General features: G+C 49.3%; 1 long non-coding RNA gene across 3 annotated transcripts in view; it reads left to right on the top strand.

Annotated features, from left to right (window-relative positions):
- The window catches only part of LOC109322359, a 180,694-nt gene extending 171,401 nt beyond the window's left edge, over nucleotides 1–9,293 (top strand). For all 3 annotated transcript variants that reach the window (XR_002104363.1, XR_002104362.1, XR_002104365.1), the window contains exon 3: nucleotides 9,149–9,293. This is a non-coding gene — a long non-coding RNA (uncharacterized LOC109322359). The remainder of the gene's footprint in view (nucleotides 1–9,148) is intronic.
- The last annotated feature ends 6,781 nt before the right edge of the window (nucleotides 9,294–16,074 follow it).

Raw genomic sequence — 16,074 nt, 5'->3', positions numbered from 1 at the left:
GATGGTGAAGGTGATCAGCTCGTGGTCGCTGTCACCCAGCTTCCCATCGATCACTAGGTCGCCGATTAGGTCGTCCCCCGTAGCCAGTACCAGGTTCTTACTGCTTGGAGACATGTACACACAAATCATGATAACCCATCCTTTTGGGGAGAGAGACCAAAAGCAAGATCAGTCATGGAGCAGAAACATCTGTGTACCATCAATTGATTGAATTCACTATCTGGCATAGGGTGGGAAAAGTAACCAGCAGGGCAGAAGTGCTGGACTTTAGAAAGGCTGACTTGTGTCTGCTCAGGAGGTTAGTTAGTGAGGCGCTGAAGATCAAGAGCATTGGCTAAATGGTATGCAGGAAGGGTGGCTGTTCCTCGAGGGAGCAACCCTTCAGGTGCAGGAGGAGCGAAGCCCACCATGCATAAAAGGGGGCAAAGGAGCCAAGAAACCCTCTTGGCTGAACAGGGAAATTCAGGAACCTGTAGGGGCAAAGAAAAAGGCATACAGGCTGCTGAAGCAGGGGTAGCGCCAAGGAGGAGTATACCTTCTTGGCTCGCACATGCACGGAGGCAGTTAGACAGGCCAAAGCAGCAGTGCAACTCGGGTTGGAAACAAAAATTAAAGGCAACAAAAAGTCCTTCAGGTATATAGGGAGCAAAAAGAAGGTGCAGGGTCACATAGGACCCCTGCAAGACAGGATAGGGCAATTGGTGACAGATAGAAAGGACAAGGCTGAGCTCTTCAATGAGTTTCTTGCCTCTGTATTCCTGAACATGGATCAAGATGAACCTCCCAGTTGCATTATAGACAGGCACAGGAGGCACACCGGCTCACCAATGGTCAGCTTCAGCCTAGTAAAGGGAGACTTGGAGGGGCTGGATGTGTTTGAGTCGGCTGGCCCGGACGATTTTCATCCACGGGTGCTGAAGGAATTGGCCAGTGTCATAGCAGAGCCGCTGGCACGGCTGTTCGAGCACTCGTGGTGCTCGGGTGAGGTCCCTGAGGACTGGAAAAGGGCCAGTGTGGTCCCTATTTTCAAGAAGGGGAGGAAGGAGCATCCGGGTAATTATAGGCTGGTTAGTCTCACATCTGTCCTTGGGAAAACCTTTGAAAAAATGATCAAGGACCACGTTTGTGGGAGTCCAGCAAGAAACATAATGCTGAAGGGCAACCAGCACGGGTTCATAGCAGGTCGATCTTGCCTGACTAACCTTGTTTCTTTCTATGACCAGGTCACTACATGCTCAGACGTGGGAATCGAGGTAGAGGTCGTCTACTTGGATTTTAAGAAGGGCTTCGACACAGTATTGCATCCTATGCTCATAAACAGACTAAGCGGCTGTGATGTGGATGATTATACTGTCAAGTGGGTGGCAAATTGGCTTACGTGTCGGTGCCAGAGAGCGGTGGCGGACGGGTCGATGTCGGCCTGGAAAGATGCGGGCAGCGGGGTCCCCCGAGGCTCAGTCCTGGGACCTGTGCTATTCAGTGTGTTCATCAGCAACTTAGATGACAGCGTGGAAAGCCCCTTGTCCAAATGTCATCCAGCAGACAACATGAAATTACGGGGTAAAGTTAATACAGTAGTGGGAAGGGATCAAATCCAGGTGGACCTGGATAAGTTGGGAAAGTGGGCAGAGAGGAATAGGATGCAGTTCAGCAAAGACAAGTGCACGGTGCTGCGCCTGGGGAGAAGGAATCACCAACACGCTTACAGGCGCAGGGATGACCGTCTCAGCAGCACAGTGGTGTAAAGGGATCTCGGAGTCATAGCTGACTCCAGGATGAATATGTGATGAAGTGATCAGTAAAGCTAACCGCACACTATCATGCTGTCTGGGCACCACACTTCAAGAGGGATGTGGACAACCTCGAGAGGGTCCAGATGAGGCCACTCGTATGGTTGGGGGCCTGCGAGGAGAGACTGAGGGCCCTGGATCTCTTCAGCCTCCGCAAGAGAAGGCTGAGAGGGGATCTTGTGGCCATTTATAAATTCATTGGGGTGGGGGAACGGGGGATAGCGAGGAATAGGAGATGCTCTGTTTACCAGGGTACCCCTTGGTGTCACTAGGGACAATGGCCACGAACTGATGGTGAGCAAATTTAGGTTAGACATCAGGAAGAAGTTTGCAGTGAGGGTTGCCTAAATCTGGAACGGGCTCCCAAGGGAGGTGGTGCTCTCTCCTACCCTGGGGGTCTTTAAGCGGAGGCTGGACATGCACCTGGCTGGGGTCGTCTGACCCCAGCGCTTTCCTGCCCAGGACAGGGGGTCGGGCTCGATGATCTATTGAGGTCCTTTCCAACCCTAGCGGCTATGAAACTATGAAACTACAAGTAAAGCACCTTCACAGAGCTGTGCTGGGGTGTTTTGTATTGTAATGAACTTTGAGGCTGATGCATGAAAGACCTTTACCCCCAAGTACTTTTCACCTGCGCCAAAACTTCCTTTGTGACCAAAGTAGGGGAGAAGATGCGGTCATGTCTGGCTGTATTCTCACTCTGTACCTAGGGCACTAGTTGTGGACAACTGTACTTTTGCTGCAAGTGATTTTAAGCCTTTAAACATTGCTTCCTCCACTTAACTTTTACAAAACCACAGGAGAACAGGATGTTAATGTTACAGACATCACAGAAGATCCAAAGGAGCATAAATTAGCTCAAAGCCAGAATCTGAAAAAGAAAATTCATCCCCTACAGCTATTCTGATTGACCTCTGACACACGTACGAAGCAGCTCCAGGAGCGCTTCGGGCATTTGTGCAGTTATACCAACTCAGTGTTAAAACCATTGATTTAAAAAAAAAATGCTCTAACAATAGAGCTTGTTCATAAATTCGAGATCTCCAAGGAAAAGGAGAGAGAGGGGGACTGCTTTTCAAGAAGTTTTTTTCCAGGTATTATGGCTGAACAACATAGCTTGCTTTCTTTCATTCTTTCTTTCTTTCGAGCTAGGGGAGCACTGATGAAAGGCACATGGAAATGCTATGTGATTTTTGCAAATATGTATTCAGTTTAGCTAGGGGTTTGCAGGACGCATCAGTTTAGTGTGCTGCAAAAGAGTTTAGTGTGCTGCTTGACCCCAGCAAAAGAGGTCAAGTTTGTTCTCTCCATTTTAAGCATGGGGAAACTGAGACATGGATATTTGGGTCAAGATTTTACAGCGCTGCCACTCTAAATACATATTTTGGTCTGAAAAACGTGCCCTTAATGAGAAACAGCGTTACATCTTATCACCTGTTTGAACCCTGCTGGGTTATACACCCTTGTCTGTTCGAAAGCCTGGAAAGCTCTTCCCTAGCAAGGTAATAACAGATGATGAGCAAGATGCCTCAGTCTCCTCTTCAGTAAAGGAAATGGGTTGCTTGTGAGGTCATCTAGTCCAGTCCCCCACTCAAGACCAGGATCATCGCTGACTAGATGGATACTTGGCTGGGATGCTTGAATCTGCTTTTGAAAGTTTCAAAGCATAGAGAATTACCAGTTTCTCTAGATAACCTGTTCCAAGCCCTAACTAGTCTCATAGTCAGAAAATTTTCCTAATCCCCATCTTAAATTTCTCCTACTGCAGCTTGAGGCCATTGCTTCTAGTCCAGTCCCCTACAGCCACAGAGAAAAGCTCATCTCCATCCGCTGTATAATTGTTCTTCAGGCATTTGAAGACTGTTATCAAATCCTCTCCCACCCCCACTCTTCTCTTCTGCGGGCTAGATAGCCCTAGTTCTTTCAGCCTGTCCTCACGCAGCTTGCCTCCCAGGCCCTGAATCATTTTTGTTGCCCTGTGCTAGACTATTTCTAAACTGTCTACATCCTTCTTGAAGTGTGGGGTCCAAAACGGGACACAGGACGGTAGGTGGGGCTTCACCAGTGCTGAACAAAGCGGAAGACCGACTTCCCTTGATCTGCAAGTGACACTCCTGTTAATACTATTGCCTCAGTCCAGCCTGTGGTCCCCTGTAGTCCCCAGGTCCTTCTCTGCAGCACTGCAACCACTGCAGTCATTCCCCAGTTTGTATTTGTACGTGCCGTTTTTCCATCCCAAGTGCAGGACCTTGCACTTGTTGTCTTTGAACCTCATCTTATTGGTTGTGGATCATTTTTCCTGTCTGTCCGGGGCATTCTGGGTCCTAGCCCTGCCCTCTGGAGTGCCTGCAGTTCCACCCAACTTGTTGTTATCCACAAATTTGTTCAGTGTGCTCTCAGTCCCATCATCCAAATCGTTCATGAAGATGTTGACTAGTACAGGACCCAGGGCAGACTCCTGGGGAATCCCGTTTGATATCTCCTCCCAGCTAGACATTGAGCAGTTGAGGACTACTTGAGTGTGATGATCCAACCGATTCCGTATCCACCGTGAAGTTCTTTTGATCTAGTCTGTGCTTCTAAGGTGGCCAATTAAAGGGAGCTTTTATTGAGAGCCTGTCGTTCCTGAGGCATGAGGGATCCAGAATTGCCACCCACCTGCACTGGAATACTCATGCCAATAAGTTTAATCCATAACTTGATTTCAGTTTTCTTTACGGACGTGGAATTTGTCATTTTAATTAAGGGGAAAGGTAGCGGTAAGCATTGGTGGGTCAAGGCAACGGTGTTGTCAACACCACAGATTGAACTCCCCAGAGTTCATAGTATTTTTTTAATGAATAAGGATTGTTGGTGTTGTCACATTTTTTTCTTTTGGCTTTGAGTCGTGAGGTACTACTTTTTCAAGCTTTTCTTCAGAAGCACGAGGCCTAGATAATACCCAATAGGTAACGAACTAAAAACATGTCCTGAGAATTTCTTACGGTCTTGGAGGTTAAAGCTTGTAAGGCGAGCACTACATATCATAAGGCTCAGGAGAAAAACTGTGAGGCTTCACGCAATAAGTCACAAGAGTGATTTGGGTTGAATGCTAATTTATGGAAATCTTGTGTAGAAGAGGACAGGAGAATGGAGCTGGATTGAGTCAGCAGGGTTGATGAGCTGGGCAGTCTCCTGGTCTTCGCTCTCTCCGGTGGAGGTCTGTGCTGTCCCTGGGACTATTGGCTAGGCATGGGCATGTTTTTTTGCTTTTGCTGGTATCCGTCAGACCTTGGGCGTGCTCTTGTGAAGTGCTGCATCAGCACACATTGGCCACCACCCATCCTTGCTAGTCACTGCCATCCACTTTTTGGTCTGCGTTAGCCTCTTTTGATCATAGATTCATAGATTGTAGAGTCGGAAGAGACCACGTGTCCACCCCCCTCGCCCAAGCGTAAGGCACACTGAGCAACTGAGGACTACTTGAGTGCGTAGTCCTCTTTACACGAACTCAGCTTGCTTCTTCGGTGAGCTGTCCACCACCGAGACCGTTTCCTGATGACTTCCATCGATTCTCCGTAGGTGACTCCAGCCTTTGGCGGTGTCCATAGTAGGGCGCTGGGTGAGGCATGGACTTTGCAGGTAAATGCTTGGGCAGATCTGGGGACAGAAATGAATCCCAAAAAGATTCAAGAACAAACTGAAATCCTCAGCTTTTCATGTCTGGTATGGGGCATCCCAAGAATCTCCTCCTACCCTGTCATAGGATTGGACACTGCCCTTCCCATCCCTAAATGCTGGATTTAACAGAAGGATCAGGTTTAGATGGCTTTCTTCCCCTCCCCACAGCTATCTTTCCATAGCTTTTAGCTCCTTTATTGGATATATGAGCAAATGGTTTGACCGGAGGCGATGGCAGTGTATCTGCTCCCTGCCCCTGCCGGCACTCAATGCCTATGCACTATTTCTAGTTCAGGATTTCAGGTTCTGGATCCTTTCTCAGGCAGATGGTTCCTCTGCCGCATCATTGGGAAAACTCCTAGACTTTGCCCACTTTTCTGACTCAGGGTTGGGCTAAGTCCAAAACGTTTGTTTTAGAGTTACCATGCGAGGAAGTAAATGAAGCTGGGGTGAACTGGAGAATCAATGAGGTAATAGGACTTGGGTCCTCCTTCGGGTCCGGCCGGTTTTGTTTGTCTTATGGAAACGTGCACCTCAGCCCACAGCGAGCCTCCTCATAAGCCTTTTCACTTGGGTAGTCCTTTACATTTTCCAGAAAATGGACAAACACTACCTCATCTCTCTGCTGGGAACGCACAATAAAAAGGCAACTTTTACAGTTGGCAAAACTGAGGCAGAGAGCAGCTACGGGACTGGTTTAAAGTGGGACTGAACAAGGAGGGTGGGTCTCTGATCGGGTCTCCAAGCGTCCCACCCTTGAATCTGTGTCCAGTCCCTTGGGTACCGTGTCCTTTTTTCTGGTTGATGAATGTGAGAGAGCATAAAGTTTTCCTGCATCCCAACATGTTTTTCCTGCTGGAATGATGCAGAGAGGAATTAGGAGAGAGAAGTGCGGTAAGGGTTGGGGAGAGAGGTTTTTAGCAGGGATTTGGAGGAAGGAGGGAAGACCTGTTTGCATCTTTTCTTGTAATGTCACGGGACAGGACTGCAGGTCAAGACTGCAAATAAAATACAGTGCAATGATCTGAGTTAAAACAAAATCTTTTGGCTCCCCTAAAATGGGCAGGCTTTGCTTTGGGGTTACAAAATCCCTTGATTTTAATTTTTCTTTTTAATGAGGTCACTTTCCAAATGGAAACGTGGTTTTGAAATGAAAGCTTGCGACCAAAATGCTGAGACATTTCCAGGACTGTTTCCCCTGTTTTTTTCCAGCTGAAACTGTTGGCTCCACGTGAATGCCCGGTTTGTCAAGCAGCTCCCGCGTGCCATGTGTTCCCCCAACTTGTTGCGTGGCTTCAGTTAAGCCATTTTGCCTTTGTGCTGTGAGTTCTCTATCAATAAAAATTGAGCTTATGGTTATTCCCTGACGCGCAGGAAGCTGTTGTCAGCTCCCACCTTTGCATAAAGTGACCTGTGCAAGGCGGGCAGCCCATGGGCTACTCGCTGCACCATCCCTTAGACCTTTGTAAGCGAGGCAGGGACAGCGTACGGGAGTCAACCAGGGTTGTCGACTCCTTTGCTCTAACAGCTGGCGCTTACTCTTGTGACTTCTTTCCTGTGGCTTTCCTGCCTTCCTTTCCTAATAAGTCCCAGGGGAAGGAAGGGGTGGCTGGGCTTTAGCCTCTAGTTGAAGGGAAGAAGTGGTGCTCCAGTAAGATCCTGCTCTGCCACAGACTGTCTGTGTGGCTTTGGGCAGATCACTTGTCTTCTTGGTGATCTACCCACTTGCACAATGAGGGTCGCCTTATGTGCTACATGTCCCAGACTCAATTTCCCTGACTAATGAGGCAGCAATTTTGCCTGCTCTTGAAACGTAAAATAAAAAGATGATAAGTGCAGCTGCTGCCTGAGGCCACGGTCCCCTGGACGGTCTGGGATTTGGGGCCCTGCGTAGTCCTTTTGCAAGAGAAAGGGAATGAAGCGCTGCGGCTGGTGCTGGCTACCGAACCCATGATCCATAACAGCCCCCAGGTTTGATAGCTGCTTCAGTGTCCTATAGAAATCGCACAGAAAATGCTCTTATGGTTCCTCCCAAAGACCTCTGGAGACAATGAGCAGGTAACTGTACCAGGCATCTCAACTGTACCAGGCCCTTCCCCAAGCAATCCTGAACTCAGTTATAGAGAAACTGAGGGACAGGGTTAGGAAGCGTCTTGCTTGATGTCATTCATACAGCCAGGGCAAGAGCCATCATGGGGCTCTGGGTTTCCTTACTCCACAGCCCCGGCCCGGTCTCCTTGGGCCACACTGCCCGGGTGCGTACTCAGAGGGAGGAGCAGTCTCGTTGTCTAGGCTTTATTCGTTCTTCCTTCCCCACGTGCCTGGCAGATGCAAAGCTGAGCGGACGATTGCACGCGTAGCCCAGGTACACCCAGGGGTGTGCCCTGTCCTCCAGTGGAAAGGATGGGGTGGTCAGGCAAGAGTGCCGACGGCAGGACCTGCCACCCTGGAGCAATTCCCTCTCCTCTCTGCAGAGCCAGGCCGAGGCAAAGCACATAACTACATGCAGATCTATTGCTACAATAAATAAATATGAATAAGAAACATTAATTATTTACAGTAAAATTAGTATGTGATACCATATACAATAACCTGCAGTCAACACATGGCACCACTTCGAGGGACTGCAGAAACATAAACTGGGTGATTCACAGCATGTGCAATAATTAACCCCCCTGCACAGAATAAGCATTAACACTTTGGTACAGGTAAGTCAAGGCATCAACACAATAAACACACATGAGCATGAACTTAACCCCAGGTGAGCTGAGGTAGCAATACCGTAGCCGTACACGGGCAGCAACACAGGTAGGCATGTTCCAATAATAGGCAATAAACACCCGTAGGCAATAAAGACATAAACTCCCTTGAGGAGTACCCATCTCTGTATTAATCTCTATAGTACGAAACAGCAATAATCACAAAATATGGGGTGCACTCAGCACCCCAGGGGGTGTTCCCTGGAGCTCCTCCCCTTTGGGGTCCCAGGATGTGGACACGGCCCCCCACAATGGAGGAGGGTGGAGGCGGCAGACCCTCCTCTCCCGAGCCCGCCTCCCCTGCAGGACCCGCTTCCTCACCAGCTCCCGCTCCCTCTCTGAAGCAGCCAAGGCTCATCCCACGGTGGCCAGTCCCACAAGGGCCTCTGTGCGGCGGTGCCTCCGGCTCCTCTCGATGGCCCGGCTCCCTGGAGCCCTTGCTGGATCCAGTTCCCCCACTTCACACCGGGGGTCCTTCCCTTTCCCGGGGCCTGCTCTGGGCACCGGGGCTCCTTTGGTTTAATGCGGAGCCATGCTGCGGGGCTCCAGTTACTCAGCCTAGTGTTTGGGCTAACTTGAGCAGCCTCGAGCTGCTCCCAGGGCCGGCTCTCCGGGCGCCGACCTGTGCACCATGTGGGGCCCAAGCAGCCTCGAGCTGCTCCCCACATCCTAGCAGCCAACACCATCCTTCTCAACACCAGTATTTTCTTTTAGTTGTCATTTTCCCAGGGCATTTGCAGTGTGACGCACGTGGTTATTGAGGTTGTGGGAGCCCTTCAGTTTGAGTGAGGGTGTCTGGGGGTGGCGGTGGGAATGTATTTGCAGGGGTAGGGAGAAGTTCATTCTGAGACCGCTGCACTTTTCTTGTGGCAACACTCACAGACTTTAACCAATTGCCCTTTTCTTTCCATGTGTTCTCTCTCTCTCTTTCTTTTTAAGCTTTAACAGATAATCCTGCCTTTGCCACTGCCTAGAAAATGTCTTACGGATCCATCGATGGAAGTGGATTCGGAAGCAGGAACCCCTTTGGAGGCCCGTCGAGACAAGGCTATCAACCCTTAGGTGATGTGTTGAACTCTTCCTGTAATTTGTTACGGGCTGGGGAGTACAAGTTTGAACTACTAATGCTTAATGTGGCTGATGCATCTCAGTAGCTGGATGTCATGCTTTATGGTAGGTTATTTGAACTACAGTTCCTTGCGAGGAAGTCAAGTTTCCATTGGGTTTGGTTTGTTTGTTAGCCATTGAGTTGATGCATAAGACATATCCGAGATAGGTAAGCTGTTAGCTTTCGATACAGGTAAGAAAATCTGGGACTTTTTTGCTGGCATTGTGTTGTCCTGTGTTATTTCGGAGGGCTGGAGATGGACCAGTCGAGTGGCAGGTCCTACGGATGCGAAACTCCCTTCCACTGGCATCCTTCTGCAACAGCAGCACACTATGCAAGGCCCCCACGTGCGGTCAAGTGCTTGCTTTTGTGTCTCAGGTGCATTGGTGAGTGGAGCTGTTGAGATGGTCTGCAGCAGGGAGCTGGCTGTGTGGCCCATCGTGGGTCGTTTGACTCTCAGAGGCGATGCATTTAATTAGTGAAACGTGCTCCGACATTACAGCAACGAGGACAAACTGCTCAGTGAATGAATGCAAGCCCACAAACAGCATTTAGCAACCAGCTGTTTGTTTTTTTTTAAACAAAGCTCAGTGATATTCTCCTTGTTTCCCTCCCCTTCCCTCTGGGGGCTCTTGGAATGCTAAAGTGGAAAGAGAAAAGCATCCAGATGTCAGCCTGTATGTTTTAAACAGTCTCTAATGCACAGTGCAAGGCTACGCTCCATAAAAGCCAACTCGTAATACAACTGTCATAACACAAAGGGCAGCTAATGACTGCAACCTCCCGCTTTTGCTTGCTGAAGTGGCTCGCTCTGGCATGTGCCCTTCTCCAAGGCAGGCGCTGCTCCCCGGAGGGGATGGAGGTGGGAGCAGATGAGTTCCTGCATGGATACTGGAACGAATGTATTGTAGATACCTCACGTGGCAACTGAGGACCACCTGTTATGTTGTGGATGGCAAAGCTGGGTTTGCTCTGTGCATGGTGATGTGGATGTGATTCCTGGGCACATCCACACTTGGGAAGAGGAGGGTGTACTCTGGCACCACCCGGCCTGATGGACCACACGGTTTAGAGCAGGAGGAGGAGATGGTCGCCCAAGGAGAGACCCAGACCTGCAGCAGAGCTGTTATGGTTCTGGCAGCGAGCAGTTGAGAGGGCCCAGCACCATCCCAAACCAGCATCATCTGAATGGACTCCCCAGGCTCTAGTGGCTGGAGCAACAGGAGAGTTACTATTCTTTGTGTCTCACTATGATGCCTGAAGCCAGCATCTTGCCAGAAAAGCAAACTGCTCTGCATAAAGCAGTCGCATAGGATGAGGTATTGTGGCCAGAGGGACTTATATATGCACTGAGATGAAGATCAGCAGTTCCCAAGCTAAGGGCCATGCCCTGATTTGAGGTCGCAACACTTGTGATCGGGGCCACTGGCCCTGTAGAAATTCAGCTGGGCTCATACTGGACATGGTCCTGCCCCTAGAAGAAGACGTGCAGCCCCAAAAGTAGGTTGGCAGCCCCCAAATGCTTGGGGATTCATGGGGAGGATGCTCTTAGGGTAGACAAAACATCCATGTTTTATTAGGGACAAGAGAAATCGTGTTCTGAACGATTTTTGTCATCGGTGCATGGATAATCATGTGCAGGTGACTTCTACAGAAGGAGCATTTGGACTCACCTCTCTCAGTAGGAGTCATTGAGGCACAAAAGAAATCAAGTTTGGATTCAGAATCCCCATCTCAGGCACTAGTTTGGGGATGTGGCTGCCTGCAGTACTAGGGGCTGGACTCGGGGACCAAGGAGTCCCCTGGGTCGTTGCATCTTTATTGCCTTGTTAGGGAGTGCTGCGAGGAAGGTGAGCATGCCTGCCCAGCCTGGGGATGGGAGCAGCTGCCTTCACACCGATGCATGCTATTGATTCCCCCCCAGTGCTACCTTGGGGCAGCTGTGTTGCATCCATTTTGGGCTCGAGCACATGCCAGGTGCATGCACCATGCTTCTCTGCCTCAATCTTGCGTGCTCTGGAGACAGGTTAGACAAACCCTTGCAGTCCTGCATTCCTGTGAATTGTATAAACCCTCCCCTCTTTGCTTTTCACAGTGTGTTCAATGGCTTACAGTGGAATTTGCCTCTCTACAAAGGCAGCATGAGCCCTGTGAACTACTGTAGATGCCTGGGCTGGCCCCTTGGCATAAGTGAACATGGCATCCTTTTTTTTGCTGGGCCTTCAGCTTTGACTGCAGCTTAGGATGTCAACTTGGCTGTGATATTTGATTTCTCAGGGATGCAAATGTCCCAGGGGAAGCATGCCCTTGTTTTCAAAGAGCAGTCCCTTCTGGATGGTGGGACTGTCCCTTCAGGAGCACACCTGTGGATGCCCTGATTTCCTAAGAGTTTGGGCTTGCTCGGTAGCACCGAGCTGATTTGAGTGGTCTCTCTTAATTCTAAGCAGTGACTATTTCATAAGGAAGGTGTGCTTGGAAGTGCGGCATGGCGATATGCTACTTGTTATTCCTAGTACAATATTATCCAGCCCACAGAGCACTGACTTGGAGCCCCTCTCACCGGCTACTCTCAGGCTGTGAATTGCTGTGTTGTTCACAGGAGTCTTGCTGGTTCTTCTTTCAGGGGAGTGCGAATGAAACTTGAAGCTGCTCAGTGCTCACGCCTGCTCCTTGGTTTGTTTTCCCAGATAAAAGATTGCCAGTCTCTCTGGCGTGTTGATTCCCTCCTCTCGCCCTTCTCCTCCAGCGCGTTCAACATCAGACCAGCGCGTTCTGCTATATAAGAGAAGGCGGACTAGCACGGACCTTATGCTGTTAAACACCAACCTCTGAGACAGGAGACTTGTCTGCTGCTGCCCATTTTCCTGTCTGTAACACTCAGCACGTATCAGCCTGTTGAGTCCTTTCTATAGGGCTTGGGCTCTCTCCGTGGCTTCTGTGCAAGTGTTGCCGATGCTGACTCTGCTTTACGGCAGTGAGCGGTGCCTGCTCAGTGGTACTCCACGGGTTGGGGTCGAAGGGGGTGTACAGGTGGCACAAAGGGTAGTTAAGAAATTACTCACGCAAAACTGAGCAAAAGGAAGAATAATGTTTCCATGGACAAGTTGCATGGTTGTTACTCCACGGCAGTGGTGGGGCACTAGATTGAGGTGGCCAGCCTGCGACATGGGTGTTACAAGTGGCATGGGGCAGATCGGGGAGGGGACAGGCAGATAAGGCAGAGTGTAGAAAGCAGGGCTGCAGCTAGTGCAGAAAATACAGAGGAGGGAGCAGAAAGCAGAGCAGCAGCTAGAGCAGGGGAAGGGGATCAGAGTGGCACTGAGGGGGGGTGCAGTGCTTAATGTGTGGCATGCCCAACAAAAATGATGTCCCCCCCCACTAGATGAGACTGTACCAGGGAGAGCGACTTTGCACTGGCTGGGAGCGGCCCACAGGGCTTCCTGTCTTCACTGGCATCTCGTCGCTATGACCGAGCGTCACTTTAACCTGCGAGACTTTCCTTGCCCTTGATTCATGGCAGCGAGTGACACATCCTTGTTGCTTTTCCTTGTAGGATCCCCAAATATTGGCATTTAATTAAATGTCAAGGGTGGCTGATTTGGACACCAGTCTGCTGCCACCTGCTTCCAGGAGGCATACTGCGACTGAGTAGGTAACCCTTGTCATGTCCCCATGGTGTGGGCAGAAGAAAGGGACACGACCTCCTATCCTAACCTCTGTAAGTCTGCTTGCAGAGACATTATGTTCCTTCATGAAGGTGTGTGCATATGTGTTCATCAAAACAGCCCTCTTTATCTGACAACCGGCAGTCCTGCATTCACTAACAACCCAGAAATAATGAACCAGTGCCTATAACTTTCTAACAATGGTCAAGGACCGTGAGACCCTAAGCCAGTGTGTGAGACCCCGCATATTTGAGCCTAATTCAGCAACCATGCAGCTGTGTGTGTGTAGTGCTTACGAGTATCTGAAACCATGGCACGTGGCATAGTACTTGCATTCAAGCACCAAGCTATTGTGCACATCCCAGGGCTGTGGAGGATGAGACCTCCAAATGACTCGGTGTGTGTTTACCTCCTGGGCGCATCTACATGAGATGCTTTAAGGCACATTAACCTAAACGCGTGTGCCCTTAATGCGCTTTTAAAAATGGCAGTTTTGGCTAATTGTGCCTAAATTCGATACCTGCAAATGCAGGTAACAAATTGAGGTACAGATAGTTAAAACACATTAATGCCTGTGTAGGCACATTAAAGCGCATTAACTGTCTGCGTGTGAACTGATTTGGTCATCCCAAATTAATCTGCACACAAAGTTAATGCTGTTTAATGCCAGCACGTGTAGACACCTGCCTAGACCTGCTTAATTCGGAACATTTGCATTAAATTTAGATGCACTTAAATGCACCTGTAGACATGCCCACTGCAGAGGAAAAGTTTGGGAAGAAAAACTTTTGTCTTTCAAGGCTGCCTTCCTTTTAAACACTTGGAAAGGGGGACATTAAAGAAGAGAACTTTAAAGTCTGAAGATAGTCTTACCCAGGACACTCCTTGTTCTTTCTCCTCTACGCTAGATCCCAAGGCGCTCAAGAAGCAAGGAAAGATAGATTATCTGGAAGTGAGGAAAGTATCTTCCCGTGCTGACACGAAGATCGCTGGAATTGCAATCATTAGGATGTTGCTGCATGTGGGAGAGACATGAGCCAGGGTCTTTGCATTGTAGTCATTGCCTTTATTGGCCCACCCAGTTAGACAGATGTACGGCATTTTATTTTGCTGTAATTTTAGAATGAATCCTGGAGTCAGGTTTATAGGGGTTAGAGTTCCCCTAAATAGCTCTGTGGACAAGAGGAAGAAAAACAAAAATATTAAAGGATTTCATTGACAGCGCACAGCCCCTCCTCTCTGCATGCTTCACAAACTGCATTGGCATAGCACTGCTGAAACGTAGCCACTTCTGAGCTTGAGGGGGCAACAAGCTGAGGCTTAACATGTGGAGCCAGAAGGGTTTTAGCTAATGTACTAGAGAAAGGGCTTCTGCATGGAGTTGAAGATCTCATCCCAAAGACCAGCCAAAAGACAAGTCTCCAGAAGGATACTTGTGTGCATGTCCAATCTTCACCTGAGGTTGTTTGTTAGCCTCAGAGGAGGTGTGCATGGGGAAGTTGCAAATGATGATTGTGAAGATTTAAAAGTGGTGATTTACCCTTGAAATGCAGCAAACTTCGCTTTTCTGCCTTGGAAGGGAGAGGAGATGAAATGGGTCTCTAGGGAATTTTTGAATGGAAGAAAGCCCTGTGGGACCTTACTTGGCATCTCTCCTAGGCTGGGCATGGATGTCACCTTTGCACCATAGACATTTCCTTGGAAGCAAGCAGACGTCCAAACCTTCTGTCATGCCAAAAGTGCTCACATCTATGGCAGCGACAGACTATAGTAACACCCTGGACCACGTTAGTGCCGCCCCTGTGTGTTGGCTTGTGGAGGAAGGGCTCAGCAGAGTGAAGCTGCCCAGGTCCTCCAGCCACCCTGAAGGGCTCAGTTCTGCACACACCAGGACTTCCCTGGGCAGGGTCAGCCTCCATCAGGCCTTGCGAGTGCCTGCCTTGCTTTCCCTGCTTAACCAGATGTGCCCCCTCCAGTAATCTCTCCCCATGCCCGTGCTCTGCAGATGTGGTAGGGGTAATGTTTTGCAGAAGGATTTGGATTTCCCCGTGCGTGCTTGCAAATGTGGAGAGGGGGGCCCTGCTTCGAGCTCCTCCCCACTCTGCCCTTGCAGGTGTGTGCAGGGGATTCTCTCACTCCCCACCACGGGAGGCATGTCTGCAAGTGGGGTTTTCACCCCCGCTTGCAGACGCTCCCCAAGTCAGGGCACAGCAATCAGAGATGGCTCTAGATGTCCCTGGGGTGTGATTAGCTGGGCCATGACTTGTCACGCTCCAGCAAAGATGTTTGTTCCTAGCCTCGGTCTGCCAGTGAGCCACTGATCCCTGTTGTCTGAGTGTGAGTCTGCCTTATGCTGGTTTTGGCTAGACCATGCTGCCCTGGTTTGCTTATGTGATTTGGGACAGCTTCAGTAGCCTTACTAAGGTCCAGATGTACCGTAGCGGCTCCCCCTTATCGGCTTAGCTAGTTATCCTATTAAAGAAGGAAATTAGATTGGTTTGACACAACTGGTTGTTGACAAATCTGTGCTGGCTGTTTTTTTCATCACCATATTATCCTCTAAGCGCTTATGAATTGATTGTGTAATAATTTGTTCTGGTGTTTTTTTCCTGCCATCACAATTACAGTGACTGGTCTGTCATTCTTTAGGCCCTCCTCTTTCTCCTTCCAAGTGCTGTTGCTATTGAAAAACAGTTGCTTGCTGGTACAAAACACTATGAAGTCTTGGATGGAAATGTTATGTATGTTTTGGGAATATTGCTAGTGCAGGGTATTATAGCTCACTGAGACCCTCTTGCATTGACTTATTTCACTTTGTGGGCCAATTTCTACTTGCAGATGCATTGATTGTTGTGTGGGCAGCACTCACATGTCTGAAAACAGGATTAGTCTCTGAGATGGTCCTGCCTCATTCTCAAGGCAGGGAAACTATAGGAGTGATCATCTGGAAATTTGCAGGATGCTGGGATTTTTTCTTGAAGGACCCGTGCAGGTTTATCCTGCTGACCCGCTCTTTTTTTCTTACCAGTGTAGCATCTTAGCCACAGCACCCACCAAAACAAATACAGTGATAATTGTTGTTTTTTAAATTG

Source organism: Crocodylus porosus, unplaced genomic scaffold (assembly GCF_001723895.1).
Source record: "Crocodylus porosus isolate Cpor-Errol unplaced genomic scaffold, CroPor_comp1, whole genome shotgun sequence".
NCBI classification, from domain to species: Eukaryota; Metazoa; Chordata; order Crocodylia; family Crocodylidae; genus Crocodylus; species Crocodylus porosus.
Note: the sequence above shows the minus strand (reverse complement) of the source record. Positions and strands in the feature narration are given on the sequence as shown.